At 32.3% G+C, this 20048-nt stretch overlaps 1 long non-coding RNA gene across 1 annotated transcript; it reads left to right on the top strand.

Annotated features, from left to right (window-relative positions):
- Positions 1-483: 483 nt before the first annotated feature.
- Positions 484-18499, top strand: LOC134683193 (uncharacterized). Its single transcript, XR_010100975.1, has 13 exons — positions 484-1118; positions 2664-2809; positions 3452-4086; positions 5627-5772; positions 6416-7050; positions 8591-8736; positions 9380-10014; positions 11555-11700; positions 12344-12978; positions 14519-14664; positions 15308-15942; positions 17484-17629; positions 18273-18499. It is a non-coding gene; the product is annotated as an uncharacterized LOC134683193 (long non-coding RNA).
- Positions 18500-20048: the final 1549 nt, after the last annotated feature.

Genomic DNA, 20048 nt, shown 5'->3' with positions numbered 1-20048 from the left:
CATAGCTATTTAGGTTTATTGATTTATATCATCAGCTTGTTTTTTTACCACCATTACAAAGTGTTATGCTGTAGCAATTACCACTGTAGCAGTTTACCACAGACCGAACAATACCAGGCAATCATTTTTAAATTAGTTGTCGGTCACCATTGTACTTCATAAATAATGATTTCATTATACCATGAGACCTTAGTTTTATATCATTTGCAAAAGCTGTTTTTATATCATTTTTCTGAGCTTTTGTTACACCAGGGAACATACCGATTTTTATCAACAAAAAAAGATGATTTGTAGAAAGTCTGTATACATAAGGTAAAAGAGGCTTATGAATTGCAGTTATACCAAAAAAAGTTCATACAAATGTTTAAAATGAAAATTTATAACATATGCTTATTGTGTTTTTTTCTTTCTTAAAAATGATATTAAACAGTTATAAACATTGCTACCTAAAAGTAGTATTAAAATGACCTTATTTTATTTCAGATATGGCTAAAACTTCACAGAATTGTTCAGAAATGTGTACTGAAGGGATACAAACTGCAAAAAAGGTGTAATCTGACATTAGCTGATCTAATATGGGACAAGACCCCTTAAGAACCTTGAGATGAGGAACACAGATTTTTGACTCTCATTAAAAAATTAGTCAGTCATGCATATGTGGGAGCTGTGATTTTAAAAATTGACATAAATGAACTAGGACTGGTGTTTTATAGAGCTGATGTGATATGAAAAAAAGTAAACTAAAATAAACCTGATCAAAAAATTACAAAGGACATATTTTTTAATGATTTTTATGATCAGAATTTTGGGATTATTTCCTGTGGAGAGTGACATTTTTCACTATCTTTCGGGGTTGGGCACTTGACGGGAAAACGAATCACACTTGCCACCCCGAAAATCGCACCACATATGTCCAAGTGTCTCAGCTTCAAAACGAGCTATCATGCATATCCAAGTTCACGATATGGCCTGAGCAACAGCAAAAACGTTAACATTATGTCCTATGGAGAATCTAATGCGCATATATTGACCCATCTTGTCACCTTTAATTTCAAAGGTGATGGAGTGTTTCATGGCTCAGTGACTACAATATTAGGATGAAAGCTGCTGAAATCAAGGTCAGTTACACTCTTTTAGTGCTAATTAATCAAAACAATACAAAATGGCTTCACAAACTTTAGATTTTTATCAAAAATATACCAATATTCTGTTGTTAAATTGCATAGATGGGTCGTGTAAAATCTGGACAGGGGCCATTCAGAGGAAAAGAAATTATATGTGAGGGATGCTAAATATGGCTTATCCAAATGGAAAAAGGACAAAAATGAATGTTGCACGCTTGTCAAAAATGTTACAGCTAAAAACAATTGATATTGATAGAAATTTAGATGCCTCCCATCTCTTTCATAATGCCTTGTGTGTTAATGCTGACCATATTATTTTTGGGCCCCATGATTTAAATAACCACCGTAAGGTCTGTGTAGTTTCACAAAAATGCACCACTCATGAACTGCATGGCACAACATATCCTAACTGCATGCTGCATCTTAAACTGTGGTTTGTTATATTTTTAATTCTAAAATTTAAGTCTCCCCGAGGTGACAACTGCAAATTTCATTATGCACGAATCATTTACTCAAATACAAGTTTCTTACACTGCTAAAAAAAAATGAAAATGGGATAAAAGCCCTCCCTTTTACCCTCCAAGACATTGAAACAAACATGCATATTTATTAACCTGAGGTACCGTAAAACATTTACGGCTGGTTTCACAAGTGTTTACATTTTACTGTACATAGAAGGGGGAGTAACTCTTGTTGTTTACAAATGTATTTTTAACTGTGTCAGGAAATTGGGACAATCAAACCACATGAACCAACTGAAGTAAGCACGAGTTAAAAGAAATCCTCAATATAAAAACCAAACAAATCAAACAAAAACTACAAAATTATAAAATTAGGATATCAAAAAGTAAAAGAAAAAGCCTACAGAACTAAAATAGTTGCAAAACAGAATGGAAGTAAATATGGACATGATTTTATTTTATTTTATTTTATTTTATTTCCTTGTATGTTCAGTTTCAACTAATATGTGCAGTATAGGAAACACACATGTTTATGCAATATATACATGTGTCTAAATTTGCATGTATGATGCTGTGTGTGGTATGTTTCAATGTCTCGGACCTTTATCCCATTTTCAAAACAGTTAAAATGAAACAAACTCTTTATTATAGAAATAAAAATAACTCAACTCAAAATAACATGCACATGCATATTACTGAAAAAGATTTTGATTTATCATCACAATAATTTATATAACATTTATTAGTCCCTGTTATCATAAAAAATAAATAAAAAGCTAAATAAATTAATACATTTGTACATGTACTATTTCCTGAAATAGCTGAAAGAGAAATGGGAATTATGACCTTGTTAATCTGGCCAAAAACTACAACCAGGCTGCGGAACAAACGCTTTGCAGTTAGTTAACTGAGTAAGCTTTAGTTCCAACTGATGTTTTTTGTACCCGTCATTTCGGTTACTTTTGTGAAGCAGAAAATTAATCGCCTGCCTTTTACGAGCCTGTAACCTTCGATATTTTACTTTTGAACTTTTTTGATATGCACTATCATATCTTTCAAGTTTACGTATTTTTTTCAGAGCTACTGCAGCACGAGACTTTTTACCCATTGTGCAGCCAACAGCTTTTAGAGTTTTAACCACGGCAACATCTCTAATATTATTTACTTTCAAGACTGCTGCAGAAGCACGACCTATGGCATTGCGGGAGAAATTCTTTTTTTTTGGTAGGTATGTGGAAATAGTCCTATTTACAGACTCACACTTGTTAGTGTTACTGAAAAATTTCATTTGATCTAACGCACTCTGCGAGAGTATTATCTCTAGCAATGATTCTATTAATAATTTGTCTCTGTCAGTTGGTATCAGAGACCCATTTTGTAAGCCATAGCTATTTAGGTTTATTGATTTATATCATCAGCTTGTTTTTTTACCACCATTACAAAGTGTTATGCTGTAGCAATTACCACTGTAGCAGTTTACCACAGACCGAACAATACCAGGCAATCATTTTTAAATTAGTTGTCGGTCACCATTGTACTTCATAAATAATGATTTCATTATACCATGAGACCTTAGTTTTATATCATTTGCAAAAGCTGTTTTTATATCATTTTTCTGAGCTTTTGTTACACCAGGGAACATACCGATTTTTATCAACAAAAAAAGATGATTTGTAGAAAGTCTGTATACATAAGGTAAAAGAGGCTTATGAATTGCAGTTATACCAAAAAAAGTTCATACAAATGTTTAAAATGAAAATTTATAACATATGCTTATTGTGTTTTTTTCTTTCTTAAAAATGATATTAAACAGTTATAAACATTGCTACCTAAAAGTAGTATTAAAATGACCTTATTTTATTTCAGATATGGCTAAAACTTCACAGAATTGTTCAGAAATGTGTACTGAAGGGATACAAACTGCAAAAAAGGTGTAATCTGACATTAGCTGATCTAATATGGGACAAGACCCCTTAAGAACCTTGAGATGAGGAACACAGATTTTTGACTCTCATTAAAAAATTAGTCAGTCATGCATATGTGGGAGCTGTGATTTTAAAAATTGACATAAATGAACTAGGACTGGTGTTTTATAGAGCTGATGTGATATGAAAAAAAGTGAACTAAAATAAACCTGATCAAAAAATTACAAAGGACATATTTTTTAATGATTTTTATGATCAGAATTTTGGGATTATTTCCTGTGGAGAGTGACATTTTTCACTATCTTTCGGGGTTGGGCACTTGACGGGAAAACGAATCACACTTGCCACCCCGAAAATCGCACCACATATGTCCAAGTGTCTCAGCTTCAAAACGAGCTATCATGCATATCCAAGTTCACGATATGGCCTGAGCAACAGCAAAAACGTTAACATTATGTCCTATGGAGAATCTAATGCGCATATATTGACCCATCTTGTAACCTTTAATTTCAAAGGTGATGGAGTGTTTCATGGCTCAGTGACTACAATATTAGGATGAAAGCTGCTGAAATCAAGGTCAGTTACACTCTTTTAGTGCTAATTAATCAAAACAATACAAAATGGCTTCACAAACTTTAGATTTTTATCAAAAATATACCAATATTCTGTTGTTAAATTGCATAGATGGGTCGTGTAAAATCTGGACAGGGGCCATTCAGAGGAAAAGAAATTATATGTGAGGGATGCTAAATATGGCTTATCCAAATGGAAAAAGGACAAAAATGAATGTTGCACGCTTGTCAAAAATGTTACAGCTAAAAACAATTGATATTGATAGAAATTTAGATGCCTCCCATCTCTTTCATAATGCCTTGTGTGTTAATGCTGACCATATTATTTTTGGGCCCCATGATTTAAATAACCACCGTAAGGTCTGTGTAGTTTCACAAAAATGCACCACTCATGAACTGCATGGCACAACATATCCTAACTGCATGCTGCATCTTAAACTGTGGTTTGTTATATTTTTAATTCTAAAATTTAAGTCTCCCCGAGGTGACAACTGCAAATTTCATTATGCACGAATCATTTACTCAAATACAAGTTTCTTACACTGCTAAAAAAAAATGAAAATGGGATAAAAGCCCTCCCTTTTACCCTCCAAGACATTGAAACAAACATGCATATTTATTAACCTGAGGTAAAACATTTACGGCTGGTTTCACAAGTGTTTACATTTTACTGTACATAGAAGGGGGAGTAACTCTTGTTGTTTACAAATGTATTTTTAACTGTGTCAGGAAATTGGGACAATCAAACCACATGAACCAACTGAAGTAAGCACGAGTTAAAAGAAATCCTCAATATAAAAACCAAACAAATCAAACAAAAACTACAAAATTATAAAATTAGGATATCAAAAAGTAAAAGAAAAAGCCTACAGAACTAAAATAGTTGCAAAACAGAATGGAAGTAAATATGGACATGATTTTATTTTATTTTATTTTATTTTATTTCCTTGTATGTTCAGTTTCAACTAATATGTGCAGTATAGGAAACACACATGTTTATGCAATATATACATGTGTCTAAATTTGCATGTATGATGCTGTGTGTGGTATGTTTCAATGTCTCGGACCTTTATCCCATTTTCAAAACAGTTAAAATGAAACAAACTCTTTATTATAGAAATAAAAATAACTCAACTCAAAATAACATGCACATGCATATTACTGAAAAAGATTTTGATTTATCATCACAATAATTTATATAACATTTATTAGTCCCTGTTATCATAAAAAATAAATAAAAAGCTAAATAAATTAATACATTTGTACATGTACTATTTCCTGAAATAGCTGAAAGAGAAATGGGAATTATGACCTTGTTAATCTGGCCAAAAACTACAACCAGGCTGCGGAACAAACGCTTTGCAGTTAGTTAACTGAGTAAGCTTTGGTTCCAACTGATGTTTTTTGTACCCGTCATTTCGGTTACTTTTGTGAAGCAGAAAATTAATCGCCTGCCTTTTACGAGCCTGTAACCTTCGATATTTTACTTTTGAACTTTTTTGATATGCACTATCATATCTTTCAAGTTTACGTATTTTTTTCAGAGCTACTGCAGCACGAGACTTTTTACCCATTGTGCAGCCAACAGCTTTTAGAGTTTTAACCACGGCAACATCTCTAATATTATTTACTTTCAAGACTGCTGCAGAAGCACGACCTATGGCATTGCGGGAGAAATTCTTTTTTTTTGGTAGGTATGTGGAAATAGTCCTATTTACAGACTCACACTTGTTAGTGTTACTGAAAAATTTCATTTGATCTAACGCACTCTGCGAGAGTATTATCTCTAGCAATGATTCTATTAATAATTTGTCTCTGTCAGTTGGTATCAGAGACCCATTTTGTAAGCCATAGCTATTTAGGTTTATTGATTTATATCATCAGCTTGTTTTTTTACCACCATTACAAAGTGTTATGCTGTAGCAATTACCACTGTAGCAGTTTACCACAGACCGAACAATACCAGGCAATCATTTTTAAATTAGTTGTCGGTCACCATTGTACTTCATAAATAATGATTTCATTATACCATGAGACCTTAGTTTTATATCATTTGCAAAAGCTGTTTTTATATCATTTTTTCTGAGCTTTTGTTACACCAGGGAACATACCGATTTTTATCAACAAAAAAAGATGATTTGTAGAAAGTCTGTATACATAAGGTAAAAGAGGCTTATGAATTGCAGTTATACCAAAAAAAGTTCATACAAATGTTTAAAATGAAAATTTATAACATATGCTTATTGTGTTTTTTTCTTTCTTAAAAATGATATTAAACAGTTATAAACATTGCTACCTAAAAGTAGTATTAAAATGACCTTATTTTATTTCAGATATGGCTAAAACTTCACAGAATTGTTCAGAAATGTGTACTGAAGGGATACAAACTGCAAAAAAGGTGTAATCTGACATTAGCTGATCTAATATGGGACAAGACCCCTTAAGAACCTTGAGATGAGGAACACAGATTTTTGACTCTCATTAAAAAATTAGTCAGTCATGCATATGTGGGAGCTGTGATTTTAAAAATTGACATAAATGAACTAGGACTGGTGTTTTATAGAGCTGATGTGATATGAAAAAAAGTAAACTAAAATAAACCTGATCAAAAAATTACAAAGGACATATTTTTTAATGATTTTTATGATCAGAATTTTGGGATTATTTCCTGTGGAGAGTGACATTTTTCACTATCTTTCGGGGTTGGGCACTTGACGGGAAAACGAATCACACTTGCCACCCCGAAAATCGCACCACATATGTCCAAGTGTCTCAGCTTCAAAACGAGCTATCATGCATATCCAAGTTCACGATATGGCCTGAGCAACAGCAAAAACGTTAACATTATGTCCTATGGAGAATCTAATGCGCATATATTGACCCATCTTGTAACCTTTAATTTCAAAGGTGATGGAGTGTTTCATGGCTCAGTGACTACAATATTAGGATGAAAGCTGCTGAAATCAAGGTCAGTTACACTCTTTTAGTGCTAATTAATCAAAACAATACAAAATGGCTTCACAAACTTTAGATTTTTATCAAAAATATACCAATATTCTGTTGTTAAATTGCATAGATGGGTCGTGTAAAATCTGGACAGGGGCCATTCAGAGGAAAAGAAATTATATGTGAGGGATGCTAAATATGGCTTATCCAAATGGAAAAAGGACAAAAATGAATGTTGCACGCTTGTCAAAAATGTTACAGCTAAAAACAATTGATATTGATAGAAATTTAGATGCCTCCCATCTCTTTCATAATGCCTTGTGTGTTAATGCTGACCATATTATTTTTGGGCCCCATGATTTAAATAACCACCGTAAGGTCTGTGTAGTTTCACAAAAATGCACCACTCATGAACTGCATGGCACAACATATCCTAACTGCATGCTGCATCTTAAACTGTGGTTTGTTATATTTTTAATTCTAAAATTTAAGTCTCCCCGAGGTGACAACTGCAAATTTCATTATGCACGAATCATTTACTCAAATACAAGTTTCTTACACTGCTAAAAAAAAATGAAAATGGGATAAAAGCCCTCCCTTTTACCCTCCAAGACATTGAAACAAACATGCATATTTATTAACCTGAGGTAAAACATTTACGGCTGGTTTCACAAGTGTTTACATTTTACTGTACATAGAAGGGGGAGTAACTCTTGTTGTTTACAAATGTATTTTTAACTGTGTCAGGAAATTGGGACAATCAAACCACATGAACCAACTGAAGTAAGCACGAGTTAAAAGAAATCCTCAATATAAAAACCAAACAAATCAAACAAAAACTACAAAATTATAAAATTAGGATATCAAAAAGTAAAAGAAAAAGCCTACAGAACTAAAACAGTTGCAACACAGAATGGAAGTAAATATGGACATGATTTTATTTTATTTTATTTTATTTTATTTCCTTGTATGTTCAGTTTCAACTAATATGTGCAGTATAGGAAACACACATGTTTATGCAATATATACATGTGTCTAAATTTGCATGTATGATGCTGTGTGTGGTATGTTTCAATGTCTCGGACCTTTATCCCATTTTCAAAACAGTTAAAATGAAACAAACTCTTTATTATAGAAATAAAAATAACTCAACTCAAAATAACATGCACATGCATATTACTGAAAAAGATTTTGATTTATCATCACAATAATTTATATAACATTTATTAGTCCCTGTTATCATAAAAAATAAATAAAAAGCTAAATAAATTAATACATTTGTACATGTACTATTTCCTGAAATAGCTGAAAGAGAAATGGGAATTATGACCTTGTTAATCTGGCCAAAAACTACAACCAGGCTGCGGAACAAACGCTTTGCAGTTAGTTAACTGAGTAAGCTTTAGTTCCAACTGATGTTTTTTGTACCCGTCATTTCGGTTACTTTTGTGAAGCAGAAAATTAATCGCCTGCCTTTTACGAGCCTGTAACCTTCGATATTTTACTTTTGAACTTTTTTGATATGCACTATCATATCTTTCAAGTTTACGTATTTTTTTCAGAGCTACTGCAGCACGAGACTTTTTACCCATTGTGCAGCCAACAGCTTTTAGAGTTTTAACCACGGCAACATCTCTAATATTATTTACTTTCAAGACTGCTGCAGAAGCACGACCTATGGCATTGCGGGAGAAATTCTTTTTTTTTGGTAGGTATGTGGAAATAGTCCTATTTACAGACTCACACTTGTTAGTGTTACTGAAAAATTTCATTTGATCTAACGCACTCTGCGAGAGTATTATCTCTAGCAATGATTCTATTAATAATTTGTCTCTGTCAGTTGGTATCAGAGACCCATTTTGTAAGCCATAGCTATTTAGGTTTATTGATTTATATCATCAGCTTGTTTTTTTACCACCATTACAAAGTGTTATGCTGTAGCAATTACCACTGTAGCAGTTTACCACAGACCGAACAATACCAGGCAATCATTTTTAAATTAGTTGTCGGTCACCATTGTACTTCATAAATAATGATTTCATTATACCATGAGACCTTAGTTTTATATCATTTGCAAAAGCTGTTTTTATATCATTTTTTCTGAGCTTTTGTTACACCAGGGAACATACCGATTTTTATCAACAAAAAAAGATGATTTGTAGAAAGTCTGTATACATAAGGTAAAAGAGGCTTATGAATTGCAGTTATACCAAAAAAAGTTCATACAAATGTTTAAAATGAAAATTTATAACATATGCTTATTGTGTTTTTTTCTTTCTTAAAAATGATATTAAACAGTTATAAACATTGCTACCTAAAAGTAGTATTAAAATGACCTTATTTTATTTCAGATATGGCTAAAACTTCACAGAATTGTTCAGAAATGTGTACTGAAGGGATACAAACTGCAAAAAAGGTGTAATCTGACATTAGCTGATCTAATATGGGACAAGACCCCTTAAGAACCTTGAGATGAGGAACACAGATTTTTGACTCTCATTAAAAAATTAGTCAGTCATGCATATGTGGGAGCTGTGATTTTAAAAATTGACATAAATGAACTAGGACTGGTGTTTTATAGAGCTGATGTGATATGAAAAAAAGTAAACTAAAATAAACCTGATCAAAAAATTACAAAGGACATATTTTTTAATGATTTTTATGATCAGAATTTTGGGATTATTTCCTGTGGAGAGTGACATTTTTCACTATCTTTCGGGGTTGGGCACTTGACGGGAAAACGAATCACACTTGCCACCCCGAAAATCGCACCACATATGTCCAAGTGTCTCAGCTTCAAAACGAGCTATCATGCATATCCAAGTTCACGATATGGCCTGAGCAACAGCAAAAACGTTAACATTATGTCCTATGGAGAATCTAATGCGCATATATTGACCCATCTTGTAACCTTTAATTTCAAAGGTGATGGAGTGTTTCATGGCTCAGTGACTACAATATTAGGATGAAAGCTGCTGAAATCAAGGTCAGTTACACTCTTTTAGTGCTAATTAATCAAAACAATACAAAATGGCTTCACAAACTTTAGATTTTTATCAAAAATATACCAATATTCTGTTGTTAAATTGCATAGATGGGTCGTGTAAAATCTGGACAGGGGCCATTCAGAGGAAAAGAAATTATATGTGAGGGATGCTAAATATGGCTTATCCAAATGGAAAAAGGACAAAAATGAATGTTGCACGCTTGTCAAAAATGTTACAGCTAAAAACAATTGATATTGATAGAAATTTAGATGCCTCCCATCTCTTTCATAATGCCTTGTGTGTTAATGCTGACCATATTATTTTTGGGCTCCATGATTTAAATAACCACCGTAAGGTCTGTGTAGTTTCACAAAAATGCACCACTCATGAACTGCATGGCACAACATATCCTAACTGCATGCTGCATCTTAAACTGTGGTTTGTTATATTTTTAATTCTAAAATTTAAGTCTCCCCGAGGTGACAACTGCAAATTTCATTATGCACGAATCATTTACTCAAATACAAGTTTCTTACACTGCTAAAAAAAAATGAAAATGGGATAAAAGCCCTCCCTTTTACCCTCCAAGACATTGAAACAAACATGCATATTTATTAACCTGAGGTAAAACATTTACGGCTGGTTTCACAAGTGTTTACATTTTACTGTACATAGAAGGGGGAGTAACTCTTGTTGTTTACAAATGTATTTTTAACTGTGTCAGGAAATTGGGACAATCAAACCACATGAACCAACTGAAGTAAGCACGAGTTAAAAGAAATCCTCAATATAAAAACCAAACAAATCAAACAAAAACTACAAAATTATAAAATTAGGATATCAAAAAGTAAAAGAAAAAGCCTACAGAACTAAAATAGTTGCAAAACAGAATGGAAGTAAATATGGACATGATTTTATTTTATTTTATTTTATTTTATTTCCTTGTATGTTCAGTTTCAACTAATATGTGCAGTATAGGAAACACACATGTTTATGCAATATATACATGTGTCTAAATTTGCATGTATGATGCTGTGTGTGGTATGTTTCAATGTCTCGGACCTTTATCCCATTTTCAAAACAGTTAAAATGAAACAAACTCTTTATTATAGAAATAAAAATAACTCAACTCAAAATAACATGCACATGCATATTACTGAAAAAGATTTTGATTTATCATCACAATAATTTATATAACATTTATTAGTCCCTGTTATCATAAAAAATAAATAAAAAGCTAAATAAATTAATACATTTGTACATGTACTATTTCCTGAAATAGCTGAAAGAGAAATGGGAATTATGACCTTGTTAATCTGGCCAAAAACTACAACCAGGCTGCGGAACAAACGCTTTGCAGTTAGTTAACTGAGTAAGCTTTGGTTCCAACTGATGTTTTTTGTACCCGTCATTTCGGTTACTTTTGTGAAGCAGAAAATTAATCGCCTGCCTTTTACGAGCCTGTAACCTTCGATATTTTACTTTTGAACTTTTTTGATATGCACTATCATATCTTTCAAGTTTACGTATTTTTTTCAGAGCTACTGCAGCACGAGACTTTTTACCCATTGTGCAGCCAACAGCTTTTAGAGTTTTAACCACGGCAACATCTCTAATATTATTTACTTTCAAGACTGCTGCAGAAGCACGACCTATGGCATTGCGGGAGAAATTCTTTTTTTTTGGTAGGTATGTGGAAATAGTCCTATTTACAGACTCACACTTGTTAGTGTTACTGAAAAATTTCATTTGATCTAACGCACTCTGCGAGAGTATTATCTCTAGCAATGATTCTATTAATAATTTGTCTCTGTCAGTTGGTATCAGAGACCCATTTTGTAAGCCATAGCTATTTAGGTTTATTGATTTATATCATCAGCTTGTTTTTTTACCACCATTACAAAGTGTTATGCTGTAGCAATTACCACTGTAGCAGTTTACCACAGACCGAACAATACCAGGCAATCATTTTTAAATTAGTTGTCGGTCACCATTGTACTTCATAAATAATGATTTCATTATACCATGAGACCTTAGTTTTATATCATTTGCAAAAGCTGTTTTTATATCATTTTTTCTGAGCTTTTGTTACACCAGGGAACATACCGATTTTTATCAACAAAAAAAGATGATTTGTAGAAAGTCTGTATACATAAGGTAAAAGAGGCTTATGAATTGCAGTTATACCAAAAAAAGTTCATACAAATGTTTAAAATGAAAATTTATAACATATGCTTATTGTGTTTTTTTCTTTCTTAAAAATGATATTAAACAGTTATAAACATTGCTACCTAAAAGTAGTATTAAAATGACCTTATTTTATTTCAGATATGGCTAAAACTTCACAGAATTGTTCAGAAATGTGTACTGAAGGGATACAAACTGCAAAAAAGGTGTAATCTGACATTAGCTGATCTAATATGGGACAAGACCCCTTAAGAACCTTGAGATGAGGAACACAGATTTTTGACTCTCATTAAAAAATTAGTCAGTCATGCATATGTGGGAGCTGTGATTTTAAAAATTGACATAAATGAACTAGGACTGGTGTTTTATAGAGCTGATGTGATATGAAAAAAAGTAAACTAAAATAAACCTGATCAAAAAATTACAAAGGACATATTTTTTAATGATTTTTATGATCAGAATTTTGGGATTATTTCCTGTGGAGAGTGACATTTTTCACTATCTTTCGGGGTTGGGCACTTGACGGGAAAACGAATCACACTTGCCACCCCGAAAATCGCACCACATATGTCCAAGTGTCTCAGCTTCAAAACGAGCTATCATGCATATCCAAGTTCACGATATGGCCTGAGCAACAGCAAAAACGTTAACATTATGTCCTATGGAGAATCTAATGCGCATATATTGACCCATCTTGTAACCTTTAATTTCAAAGGTGATGGAGTGTTTCATGGCTCAGTGACTACAATATTAGGATGAAAGCTGCTGAAATCAAGGTCAGTTACACTCTTTTAGTGCTAATTAATCAAAACAATACAAAATGGCTTCACAAACTTTAGATTTTTATCAAAAATATACCAATATTCTGTTGTTAAATTGCATAGATGGGTCGTGTAAAATCTGGACAGGGGCCATTCAGAGGAAAAGAAATTATATGTGAGGGATGCTAAATATGGCTTATCCAAATGGAAAAAGGACAAAAATGAATGTTGCACGCTTGTCAAAAATGTTACAGCTAAAAACAATTGATATTGATAGAAATTTAGATGCCTCCCATCTCTTTCATAATGCCTTGTGTGTTAATGCTGACCATATTATTTTTGGGCCCCATGATTTAAATAACCACCGTAAGGTCTGTGTAGTTTCACAAAAATGCACCACTCATGAACTGCATGGCACAACATATCCTAACTGCATGCTGCATCTTAAACTGTGGTTTGTTATATTTTTAATTCTAAAATTTAAGTCTCCCCGAGGTGACAACTGCAAATTTCATTATGCACGAATCATTTACTCAAATACAAGTTTCTTACACTGCTAAAAAAAAATGAAAATGGGATAAAAGCCCTCCCTTTTACCCTCCAAGACATTGAAACAAACATGCATATTTATTAACCTGAGGTAAAACATTTACGGCTGGTTTCACAAGTGTTTACATTTTACTGTACATAGAAGGGGGAGTAACTCTTGTTGTTTACAAATGTATTTTTAACTGTGTCAGGAAATTGGGACAATCAAACCACATGAACCAACTGAAGTAAGCACGAGTTAAAAGAAATCCTCAATATAAAAACCAAACAAATCAAACAAAAACTACAAAATTATAAAATTAGGATATCAAAAAGTAAAAGAAAAAGCCTACAGAACTAAAATAGTTGCAAAACAGAATGGAAGTAAATATGGACATGATTTTATTTTATTTTATTTTATTTTATTTCCTTGTATGTTCAGTTTCAACTAATATGTGCAGTATAGGAAACACACATGTTTATGCAATATATACATGTGTCTAAATTTGCATGTATGATGCTGTGTGTGGTATGTTTCAATGTCTCGGACCTTTATCCCATTTTCAAAACAGTTAAAATGAAACAAACTCTTTATTATAGAAATAAAAATAACTCAACTCAAAATAACATGCACATGCATATTACTGAAAAAGATTTTGATTTATCATCACAATAATTTATATAACATTTATTAGTCCCTGTTATCATAAAAAATAAATAAAAAGCTAAATAAATTAATACATTTGTACATGTACTATTTCCTGAAATAGCTGAAAGAGAAATGGGAATTATGACCTTGTTAATCTGGCCAAAAACTACAACCAGGCTGCGGAACAAACGCTTTGCAGTTAGTTAACTGAGTAAGCTTTGGTTCCAACTGATGTTTTTTGTACCCGTCATTTCGGTTACTTTTGTGAAGCAGAAAATTAATCGCCTGCCTTTTACGAGCCTGTAACCTTCGATATTTTACTTTTGAACTTTTTTGATATGCACTATCATATCTTTCAAGTTTACGTATTTTTTTCAGAGCTACTGCAGCACGAGACTTTTTACCCATTGTGCAGCCAACAGCTTTTAGAGTTTTAACCACGGCAACATCTCTAATATTATTTACTTTCAAGACTGCTGCAGAAGCACGACCTATGGCATTGCGGGAGAAATTCTTTTTTTTTGGTAGGTATGTGGAAATAGTCCTATTTACAGACTCACACTTGTTAGTGTTACTGAAAAATTTCATTTGATCTAACGCACTCTGCGAGAGTATTATCTCTAGCAATGATTCTATTAATAATTTGTCTCTGTCAGTTGGTATCAGAGACCCATTTTGTAAGCCATAGCTATTTAGGTTTATTGATTTATATCATCAGCTTGTTTTTTTACCACCATTACAAAGTGTTATGCTGTAGCAATTACCACTGTAGCAGTTTACCACAGACCGAACAATACCAGGCAATCATTTTTAAATTAGTTGTCGGTCACCATTGTACTTCATAAATAATGATTTCATTATACCATGAGACCTTAGTTTTATATCATTTGCAAAAGCTGTTTTTATATCATTTTTTCTGAGCTTTTGTTACACCAGGGAACATACCGATTTTTATCAACAAAAAAAGATGATTTGTAGAAAGTCTGTATACATAAGGTAAAAGAGGCTTATGAATTGCAGTTATACCAAAAAAAGTTCATACAAATGTTTAAAATGAAAATTTATAACATATGCTTATTGTGTTTTTTTCTTTCTTAAAAATGATATTAAACAGTTATAAACATTGCTACCTAAAAGTAGTATTAAAATGACCTTATTTTATTTCAGATATGGCTAAAACTTCACAGAATTGTTCAGAAATGTGTACTGAAGGGATACAAACTGCAAAAAAGGTGTAATCTGACATTAGCTGATCTAATATGGGACAAGACCCCTTAAGAACCTTGAGATGAGGAACACAGATTTTTGACTCTCATTAAAAAATTAGTCAGTCATGCATATGTGGGAGCTGTGATTTTAAAAATTGACATAAATGAACTAGGACTGGTGTTTTATAGAGCTGATGTGATATGAAAAAAAGTAAACTAAAATAAACCTGATCAAAAAATTACAAAGGACATATTTTTTAATGATTTTTATGATCAGAATTTTGGGATTATTTCCTGTGGAGAGTGACATTTTTCACTATCTTTCGGGGTTGGGCACTTGACGGGAAAACGAATCACACTTGCCACCCCGAAAATCGCACCACATATGTCCAAGTGTCTCAGCTTCAAAACGAGCTATCATGCATATCCAAGTTCACGATATGGCCTGAGCAACAGCAAAAACGTTAACATTATGTCCTATGGAGAATCTAATGCGCATATATTGACCCATCTTGTAACCTTTAATTTCAAAGGTGATGGAGTGTTTCATGGCTCAGTGACTACAATATTAGGATGAAAGCTGCTGAAATCAAGGTCAGTTACACTCTTTTAGTGCTAATTAATCAAAACAATACAAAATGGCTTCACAAACTTTAGATTTTTATCAAAAATATACCAATATTCTGTTGTTAAATTGCATAGATGGGTCGTGTAAAATCTGGACAGGGGCCATTCAGAGGAAAAGAAATTATATGTGAGGGATGCTAAATATGGCTTATCCAAATGGAAAAAGGACAAAAATGAATGTTGCACGCTTGTCAAAAATGTTACAGCTAAAAACAATTGATATTGATAGAAATTTAGATGCCTCCCATCTCTTTCATAATGCCTTGTGTGTTAATGCTGACCATATTATTTTTGGGCCCCATGATTTAAATAACCACCGTAAGGTCTGTGTAGTTTCACAAAAATGCACCACTCATGAACTGCATGGCACAACATATCCTAACTGCATGCTGCATCTTAAACTGTGGTTTGTTATATTTTTAATTCTAAAATTTAAGTCTCCCCGAGGTGACAACTGCAAATTTCATTATGCACGAATCATTTACTCAAATACAAGTTTCTTACACTGCTAAAAAAAAAATGAAAATGGGATAAAAGCCCTCCCTTTTACCCTCCAAGACATTGAAACAAACATGCATATTTATTAACCTGAGGTAAAACATTTACGGCTGGTTTCACAAGTGTTTACATTTTACTGTACATAGAAGGGGGAGTAACTCTTGTTGTTTACAAATGTATTTTTAACTGTGTCAGGAAATTGGGACAATCAAACCACATGAACCAACTGAAGTAAGCACGAGTTAAAAGAAATCCTCAATATAAAAACCAAACAAATCAAACAAAAACTACAAAATTATAAAATTAGGATATCAAAAAGTAAAAGAAAAAGCCTACAGAACTAAAATAGTTGCAAAACAGAATGGAAGTAAATATGGACATGATTTTATTTTATTTTATTTTATTTTATTTCCTTGTATGTTCAGTTTCAACTAATATGTGCAGTATAGGAAACACACATGTTTATGCAATATATACATGTGTCTAAATTTGCATGTATGATGCTGTGTGTGGTATGTTTCAATGTCTCGGACCTTTATCCCATTTTCAAAACAGTTAAAATGAAACAAACTCTTTATTATAGAAATAAAAATAACTCAACTCAAAATAACATGCACATGCATATTACTGAAAAAGATTTTGATTTATCATCACAATAATTTATATAACATTTATTAGTCCCTGTTATCATAAAAAATAAATAAAAAGCTAAATAAATTAATACATTTGTACATGTACTATTTCCTGAAATAGCTGAAAGAGAAATGGGAATTATGACCTTGTTAATCTGGCCAAAAACTACAACCAGGCTGCGGAACAAACGCTTTGCAGTTAGTTAACTGAGTAAGCTTTGGTTCCAACTGATGTTTTTTGTACCCGTCATTTCGGTTACTTTTGTGAAGCAGAAAATTAATCGCCTGCCTTTTACGAGCCTGTAACCTTCGATATTTTACTTTTGAACTTTTTTGATATGCACTATCATATCTTTCAAGTTTACGTATTTTTTTCAGAGCTACTGCAGCACGAGACTTTTTACCCATTGTGCAGCCAACAGCTTTTAGAGTTTTAACCACGGCAACATCTCTAATATTATTTACTTTCAAGACTGCTGCAGAAGCACGACCTATGGCATTGCGGGAGAAATTCTTTTTTTTTGGTAGGTATGTGGAAATAGTCCTATTTACAGACTCACACTTGTTAGTGTTACTGAAAAATTTCATTTGATCTAACGCACTCTGCGAGAGTATTATCTCTAGCAATGATTCTATTAATAATTTGTCTCTGTCAGTTGGTATCAGAGACCCATTTTGTAAGCCATAGCTATTTAGGTTTATTGATTTATATCATCAGCTTGTTTTTTTACCACCATTACAAAGTGTTATGCTGTAGCAATTACCACTGTAGCAGTTTACCACAGACCGAACAATACCAGGCAATCATTTTTAAATTAGTTGTCGGTCACCATTGTACTTCATAAATAATGATTTCATTATACCATGAGACCTTAGTTTTATATCATTTGCAAAAGCTGTTTTTATATCATTTTTTCTGAGCTTTTGTTACACCAGGGAACATACCGATTTTTATCAACAAAAAAAGATGATTTGTAGAAAGTCTGTATACATAAGGTAAAAGAGGCTTATGAATTGCAGTTATACCAAAAAAAGTTCATACAAATGTTTAAAATGAAAATTTATAACATATGCTTATTGTGTTTTTTTCTTTCTTAAAAATGATATTAAACAGTTATAAACATTGCTACCTAAAAGTAGTATTAAAATGACCTTATTTTATTTCAGATATGGCTAAAACTTCACAGAATTGTTCAGAAATGTGTACTGAAGGGATACAAACTGCAAAAAAGGTGTAATCTGACATTAGCTGATCTAATATGGGACAAGACCCCTTAAGAACCTTGAGATGAGGAACACAGATTTTTGACTCTCATTAAAAAATTAGTCAGTCATGCATATGTGGGAGCTGTGATTTTAAAAATTGACATAAATGAACTAGGACTGGTGTTTTATAGAGCTGATGTGAAGTGAAAAAAGTATACAAAAATAAACCTTATCAAAAAATTACAAAGGACATATTTTTTAATGATTTTTATGGTCAGAATTTTGGGATTATTTCCTGTGGAGAGTGACATTTTTCACTATTCTTCGGGGTTGGGCACTTGACGGGAAAACGAATCACACTTGCCACACCGAAAATCGCACCACATATGTCCAAGTGTATCAGCTTCAAAACGAGCTATCATACATATCCAAGTTTACGATATGGCCTGAGCAACAGAAGAAAACGTTAACATTATGGCCTATGGAGAATCTAATGCGCATATTGACCCATTTGCTAGGAATGCACAAGTACACTGTCACGTTCATTTAGTGAACCTTTAATTTGTCAAAATTAAATATTACTTTTCTAATCATTATCAAACTGCTATTCGTTTTTGGATGTTTAAATACGTTGCATCTGTTTTAATTACTCTACACTTGTCAAAGTTATAATATTGACAAGCTTTGATCCATCAGTGCTATTTATTCGGAATGTTTTTTTCACGCAGTTGTTGTAACATCTCAAATGACGTCATCAAATTAAGATTTTAAGAGTCGTGCCAGTTTTTATCGCAAATTACTTTTTTTTATTTTCAGATATATCTTTGCTTCGTACTTTGGAAAATTTTAGGATTATCCTAGCTAAACTGATTTACCTTTTTTACTGTATAGAATTCAGGATTGTTGTATTTTTATATTCAGAATAGTTTGATATGATTTATTTAACATGGTGATCATGCTTAAAAAAATGTGTAATCCGAAATATTTATTTTTAAAAATGTTTAGTTTATTGTTATTTTTTGGTGATGTTGTACCCTTTTAGACTGGTTATATATATGTATATATATATATACAACTCGTCTAAACATCAACCCAACAATGTTAGATCTGTAAATTTGCTTTCGCAAATTTTTGGTTCATCCCTCGCCGGGATTCAAACCCATGCTACTGTGATATATATATATATGTATATAACTATTAATAACTATATTTTAGAAAACGCATTAGGTTGGTGGTGAGTGGTTATCGGTTTCCGTTTATAACCTTGACTATAATATCATATTTCCGAAACAATCGACAGGTTGGCATGCATGTTATTGTTTGTTATTTTTACGTTAATACAATCTTCATAAACTGCATACGTATAAATACCCATAAAGAAAGAACACAGCAACAACAACACAAAAAAACCAAAAAAAACCAATTATATAAAAGTAGTATTTAATCCAGCAATACTAAAATGAAATAATTATATTTTGTTAATTTAGAAATTATATTGGTATCATTTTTCGTAAAAATATTTGTTTTGTTATTTTAAATTAATCCGATTTAAATGGTTTGTGTTATACACGATGCGATATATGAAATTATTTGTTCATTTGGTTTCCTTGTACAGTTCCAAAAAGGTATTTACTTGCAAAATATGGTTAAAATTTAAAAAAAAAACAATCGTTACTCTTCCGGGAAGTAAAGAAATACGTAACTTAATATTATACAAAATATACTGATGCACATAAG

This window comes from Mytilus trossulus, chromosome 9, assembly GCF_036588685.1.
Source record: "Mytilus trossulus isolate FHL-02 chromosome 9, PNRI_Mtr1.1.1.hap1, whole genome shotgun sequence".
In the NCBI taxonomy this organism is placed as follows: domain Eukaryota; kingdom Metazoa; phylum Mollusca; class Bivalvia; order Mytilida; family Mytilidae; genus Mytilus; species Mytilus trossulus.
The sequence above is the reverse complement of the archived record's forward strand: the minus strand, read 5'-3'. Positions and strand labels throughout refer to the sequence as shown.